The sequence below is a fragment of the Pan paniscus genome, chromosome 21, assembly GCF_029289425.2.
Source record: "Pan paniscus chromosome 21, NHGRI_mPanPan1-v2.0_pri, whole genome shotgun sequence".
NCBI lineage: Eukaryota > Metazoa > Chordata > Mammalia > Primates > Hominidae > Pan > Pan paniscus.
Genome location: NC_073270.2, coordinates 34,902,625 through 34,910,044, shown reverse-complemented (window position 1 = coordinate 34,910,044; position 7,420 = coordinate 34,902,625).

Below are 7,420 nucleotides of genomic sequence, written 5' to 3'. Positions count from 1 at the left end.
GAATGCACACATCACAAAGAAATTTCTGAGAGTTCTTCTGTGAAGTTTTTATGTGAAGATAATTCCTTTTTCAACGTAGGCCTCAAAGAGCTCCAAGTGTCCAATTGCAGATTCTACAAAAAGAGTGTTTCAAAACTGCTCTATCAACAGAAAGTTTCATCTCTGTGAGTTGAATGCACATAAAAAACAATTTCTGAGCATGTTTCTGTCTAGTTTTTGTGTAAACATATTTCCCTTTTCACAGTAGGCCTCAAAGAGCTACAAATGTCCACCTGCAGATTCTACAAAAAGAGCGTTTCAAAAATGCTCTATCAAACGAAATGTTCAACTCTGTGACTTGAAGACACACATCACAAAGGGGTTTCTGAGAATGCTTCTGTGTAGTTTTTATGTGAAGATATTTCCTTTTTCACCATAGGCATCAAAGGGCTACAAATGTCCACTTGTGGATACTACAAAAAGTGTGTTTCAAAACTTCTCTAACAAAAGAAAGATTCAACACTTTGAGTTGAAAGCACACATCACAAAGAAGTTTCTGAGAATGCTTCTGTGTAATTTTTAAGTGAAGTTATTTCATTTTACACCATAAGCCTCAAAGCTGACAAAATGTCCTCTTGCAAATTCTACAAAAAGGGTTTTTCAAAACTTCTCTATGAAATGGAATGTTCAACCCTGTGAGTTGAAAGCAAACATCACAAAGAATTTTCTGAGAATGCTTCTTTGTAGTTTTTTTGTGAAGATATATACTTTTCAACCAGAAGACTCAAAGCGCTCCAAATGTCCACTTGCAGATTCTACAAAAAGTGTGTTTCAAAACTGCTCTATCAAAAGAAAGTTCAACTCGGTGAGTTGAATGCACACATCACACAGAAATTTCTGAGAGTTCTTCTGTGAAGTTTTTATGTGAAGATATTTCCTTTTTCAACGTAGGCCTCAAAGAGCTCCAAATGTCCAATTGCAGATTCTACAACAAGAGTGTTTCAAAACTGCTCTATCAAAAGAAAGGTTCAACTCTGTGTGTTGAATGTACACATCACAAAGAAGTTTCTGAGAATGCTTCCGTCTAACTTTTATGTGAAGATATCCCGTTTCCAATGAAGGCCACAAAGCAGTCCAAATACCCACTTGCAAATTCTTCAAAAAGAGTGTTTCAAAATTGCTCTATGAAAAGGCATGTTCCACTCAGTGATTTGAAAGCAAGCAACACAAAGAAGTTTCTGATAATGCTTCTGTGTAGTTCTCATATGAAGATATTTCCTTTTTCACCACAGGCCTCAAAGCGCCCCAAATATCCACTTGCAGATGCTACAAACAGAGTGTTTCAAAACTGCACTATCAACAGAAAGTTTCATCTCTCTGAGTTGAATGCACATAAAATACAATTTCTGAGAATGTTTCTGTCTAGTTTTTGTGTAAACATATTTCCCTTTTCACCGTAGGCCTCAAAGCGCTACAAATGTCCACCTGCAGATTCTACAAAAAGAGCGTTTCAAAAATGCTCTATCAAACGAAATGTTCAACTCTGTGACTTGAAGACACACATCACAAAGGGGTTTCTGAGAAAGCTTCTGTGTAGTTTTTATGTGAAGATATTTCCTTTTTCACCATAGGCATCAAAGGGCTACAAATGTCCACTTGTGGATACTACAAAAAGAGTGTTTCAAAACTGCTCTAACAAAAGAAAGATTCAACTCTTTGAGTTGAAAGCACACATCACAAAGAAGTTTCTGAGAATGCTTCTGTGTAATTTTTAAGTGAAGATATTTCATTTTACACCATAAGCCTCAAAGCTGACAAAATGTCCACTTGCAAATTCTACAAAAAGAGTTTTTCAAAACTTCTCTATGAAATGGAATGTTTAACCCTGTGAGTTGAAAGCAAACATCACAAAGAATTTTCTGAGAATGCTTCTTTGTAGTTTTTTTGTGAAGATATTTCCTTTTCAACCAGAAGACTCAAAGCGCTCCAAATGTCCACTTGCAGATTCTACAAAAAGAGTGTTTCAAAACTGCTCTATCAAAAGAAAGTTCAACTCGGTGAGTTGAATGCACACATCACAAAGAAATTTCTGAGAGTTCTTGTGTGAAGTTTTTATGTGAAGATATTTCCTTTTTCAACGTACGCCTCAAAGAGCTCCAAGTGTCCAATTGCAGATTCTACAAAAAGAGTGTTTCAAAACTGCTCTATCAAAAGAAAGGTTCAACTCTGTGTGTTGAATGTACACATCACAAAGAAGTTTCTGAGAATGCTTCCGTCTACCTTTTATGTGAAGATATCCCGTTTCCAATGAAGGCCTCAAAGCAGTCCAAATACCCACTTGCAAATTCTTCAAAAAGAGTGTTTCAAAATTGCTCTATGAAAAGGCATGTTCCACTCAGTGATTTGAAAGCAAGCAACACAAAGAAGTTTCTGATAATGCTTCTGTGTAGTTCTCATATGAAGATATTGCGTTTTTCACCACAGGCCTCAAAGAGCCCCAAATATCCACTTGCAGATGCTACAAACAGAGTGTTTCGAAACTGCTCTATCAACAGAAAGTTTCATCTCTGTGAGTTGAATGCACATAAAAAACAATTTCTGAGAATGTTTCTGTCTAGTTTTTGTGTAAACATATTTCCCTTTTCACCGTAGGCCTCAAAGCGCTACAAATGTCCACCTGCAGATTCTACAAAAAGAGCGTTTCAAAAATACCCTATCAAACGAAATGTTCAACTCTGTGACTTGAAGACATACATCACAAAGTGGTTTCTGAGAATGCTTCTGTGTAGTTTTTAAGTGAAGATATTTCCTTTTTCAGCATAGGCATCAAAGGGCTACAAATGTCCAATTGTGGATACTACAAAAAGAGTGTTTCCAAACTGCTCTAACAAAAGAAAGATTCAACACTTTGAGTTGAAAGTACACATCACAAAGAAGTTTCTGAGAATGCTTCTGTGTAATTTTTAAGTGAAGATATTTCATTTTACACCTTAAGCCTCAAAGCTGACAAAATGTCCACTTGCAAATTCTACAAAAAGAGTTTTTAAAAACTTCTCTATGAAATGGAATGTTCAGCCCTGTGAGTTGAAAGCAAACATCACAAAGAATTTTCTGAGAATGCTTCTTTGTAGTTTTTTTGTGAAGATATTTCCTTTTCAACCAGAAGACTCAAAGCGCTCCAAATGTCCACTTGCAGATTCTACAAAAAGAGTGTTTCAAAACTGCTCTATCAAAAGAAAGTTCAACTCGGTGAGTTGAATGCACACATCACAAAGAAATTTCTGAGAGTTCTTCTGTGAAGTTTTTATGTGAAGATATTTCCTTTTTCAACGTAGGCCTCAAAGAGCTCCAAGTGTCCAATTGCAGATTCTACAAAAAGAGTGTTTCAAAACTGCTCTCTCAAAAGAAAGGTTCAACTCGGTGTGTTGAATGTACACATCACAAAGAAGTTTCTGAGAATGCTTCCGTCTACCTTTTATGTGAAGATATCCCGTTTCCAATGAAGGCCTCAAAGCAGTCCAAATACCCACTTGCAAATTCTTCAAAAAGAGTGTTTCAAAATTGCTCTATGAAAAGGCATGTTCCACTCAGTGATTTGAAAGCAGGCAACACAAAGATGTTTCTGATAACGCTTCTGTGTAGTTCTCATATGAAGATATTTCCTTTTTCACCACAGGCCTCAAAGCGCCCCAAATATCCACTTGCAGATGCTACAAACAGATTGATTCAAAACTGCTCTATCAACAGAAAGTTTCATCTCTGTCAGTTGAATGCACATAAAAAAGAATTTCTGAGAATGTTTCTGTCTAGTTTTTGTGTAAACATATTTCCCTTTTCACCGTAGGCCTCAAAGCGCTACAAATGTCCACCTGCAGATTCTACAAAAAGAGCGTTTCAAAAATACTCTAGCAAAAGAAATGTTCAACTCTGTGACTTGAAGACTCACATCACAAAGGGGTTTCTGAGAATGCTTCTGTGTAGATTTTATGTGAAGATATTTCCTTTTTCACCATAGGCATCAAAGGGCTACAAATGTCCACTTGTGGATACTACAAAAAGAGTGTTTCAAAACTGCTCTAACAAAAGAAAGATTCAACACTTTGAGTTGAAAGCACACATCACAAAGAAGTTTCTGGAATGCTTCTGTGTAATTTTTAAGTGAAGATATTTCATTTTACACCTTAAGCCTCAAAGCTCACAAAATGTCCACTTGCAAATTCTACAAAAGGAGTTTTTCAAAACTTCTCTATGAAATGGAATGTTCAACCCTGTGAGTTGAAAGCAAACATCACAAAGAATTTTCTGAGAATGCTTCTTTGTAGTTTTTTTGTGAAGATATTGCCTTTTCAACCAGAAGACTCAAAGCGCTCCAAATGTCCACTTGCAGATTCTACAAAAAGAGTGTTTCAAAACTGCTCTATCAAAAGAAAGTCCAACTCGGTGAGTTGAATGCACACATCACAAAGAAATTTCTGAGAGTTCTTGTGTGAAGTTTTTATGTGAAGATATTTCCTTTTTCAACGTAGGACTCAAAGAGCTCCAAGTGTCCAATTGCAGATTCTACAAAAAGAGTGTTTCAAAACTGCTCTATCAAAAGAAAGGTTCAACTCTGTGTGTTGAATGTACACATCACAAAGAAGTTTCTGAGAATGCTTCCGTCTACCTTTTATGTGAAGATATCCCGTTTCCAATGAAGGCCTCAAAGCAGTCCAAATACCCACTTGCAAATTCTTCAAAAAGAGTGTTTCAAAATTGCTCTATGAAAAGGCATGTTCCACTCAGTGATTTGAAAGCAAGCAACACAAAGAAGTTTCTGATAATGCTTCTGTGTAGTTCTCATATGAAGATATTGCGTTTTTCACCACAGGCCTCAAAGCGCCCCAAATATCCACTTGCAGATGCTACAAACAGAGTGTTTTGAAACTGCTCTATCAACAGAAAGTTTCATCTCTGTGAGTTGAATGCACATAAAAAACAATTTCTGAGAATGTTTCTGTCTAGTTTTTGTGTAAACATATTTCCCTTTTCACCGTAGGCCTCAAAGCGCTACAAATGTCCACCTGCAGATTCTACAAAAAGAGCGTTTCAAAAATACCCTATCAAACGAAATGTTCAACTCTGTGACTTGAAGACACACATCACAAAGTGGTTTCTGAGAATGCTTCTGTGTAGTTTTTACGTGAAGATATTTCCTTTTTCAGCATAGGCATCAAAGGGCTACAAATGTCCACTTGTGGATACTACAAAAAGAGTGTTTCCAAACTGCTCTAACAAAAGAAAGATTCAACACTTTGAGTTGAAAGCACACATCACAAAGAAGTTTCTGAGAATGCTTCTGTGTAATTTTTAAGTGAAGATATTTCATTTTACACCTTAAGCCTCAAAGCTGACAAAATGTCCACTTGCAAATTCTACAAAAAGAGTTTTTCAAAACTTCTCTATGAAATGGAATGTTCAACCCTGTGAGTTGAAAGCAAACATCACAAAGAATTTTCTGAGAATGCTTCTTTGTAGTTTTTTTGTGAAGATATTTCCTTTTCAACCAGAAGACTCAAAGCGCTCCAAATGTCCACTTGCAGATTCTACAAAAAGAGTGTTTCAAAACTGCTCTATCAAAAGAAAGTTCAACTCGGTGAGTTGAATGCACACATCACAAAGAAATTTCTGAGAGTTCTTCTGTGAAGTTTTTATGTGAAGATATTTCCTTTTTCAACGTAGGCCTCAAAGAGCTCCAAGTGTCCAATTGCAGATTCTACAAAAAGAGTGTTTCAAAACTGCTCTATCAAAAGAAAGGTTCAACTCGGTGTGTTGAATGTACACATCACAAAGAAGTTTCTGAGAATGCTTCCGTCTACCTTTTATGTGAAGATATCCCGTTTCCAATGAAGGCCTCAAAGCAGTCCAAATACCCACTTGCAAATACTTCAAAAAGAGTGTTTCAAAATTGCTCTATGAAAAGGCATGTTCCACTCAGTGATTTGAAAGCAGGCAACACAAAGATGTTTCTGATAACGCTTCTGTGTAGTTCTCATATGAAGATATTTCCTTTTTCACCACAGGCCTCAAAGCGCCCCAAATATCCACTTGCAGATGCTACAAACAGATTGATTCAAAACTGCTCTATCAACAGAAAGTTTCATCTCTGTCAGTTGAATGCACATAAAAAAGAATTTCTGAGAATGTTTCTGTCTAGTTTTTGTGTAAACATATTTCCCTTTTCACCGTAGGCCTCAAAGCGCTACAAATGTCCACCTGCAGATTCTACAAAAAGAGGGTTTCAAAAATACTCTAGCAAAAGAAATGTTCAACTCTGTGACTTGAAGACTCACATCACAAAGGGGTTTCTGAGAATGCTTCTGTGTAGATTTTATGTGAAGATATTTCCTTTTTCACCATAGGCATCAAAGGGCTACAAATGTCCACTTGTGGATACTACAAAAAGAGTGTTTCCAAACTGCTCTAACAAAAGAAAGATTCAACACTTTGAGTTGAAAGCACACATCACAAAGAAGTTTCTGGAATGCTTCTGTGTAATTTTTAAGTGAAGATATTTCATTTTACACCTTAAGCCTCAAAGCTCACAAAATGTCCACTTGCAAATTCTACAAAAGGAGTTTTTCAAAACTTCTCTATGAAATGGAATGTTCAACCCTGTGAGTTGAAAGCAAACATCACAAAGAATTTTCTGAGAATGCTTCTTTGTAGTTTTTTTGTGAAGATATTGCCTTTTCAACCAGAAGACTCAAAGCGCTCCAAATGTCCACTTGCAGATTCTACAAAAAGAGTGTTTCAAAACTGCTCTATCAAAAGAAAGTCCAACTCGGTGAGTTGAATGCACACATCACAAAGAAATTTCTGAGAGTTCTTGTGTGAAGTTTTTATGTGAAGATATTTCCTTTTTCAACGTAGGACTCAAAGAGCTCCAAGTGTCCAATTGCAGATTCTACAAAAAGAGTGTTTCAAAACTGCTCTATCAAAAGAAAGGTTCAACTCTGTGTGTTGAATGTACACATCACAAAGAAGTTTCTGAGAATGCTTCCGTCTACCTTTTATGTGAAGCTATCCCGTTTCCAATGAAGGCCTCAAAGCAGTCCAAATACCCACTTGCAAATTCTTCAAAAAGAGTGTTTCAAAATTGCTCTATGAAAAGGCATGTTCCACTCAGTGATTTGAAAGCAAGCAACACAAAGAAGTTTCTGATAATGCTTCTGTGTAGTTCTCATATGAAGATATTGCGTTTTTCACCACAGGCCTCAAAGCGCCCCAAATATCCACTTGCAGATGCTACAAACAGAGTGTTTCAAAACTGCTCTATCAACAGAAAGTTTCATCTCTGTGAGTTGAATGTACATAAAAAACAATTTCTGAGAATGTTTCTGTCTACTTTTTGTGTAAACATATTTCCCTTTTCACCGTAGGCCTCAAAGCGCTACAAATGTCC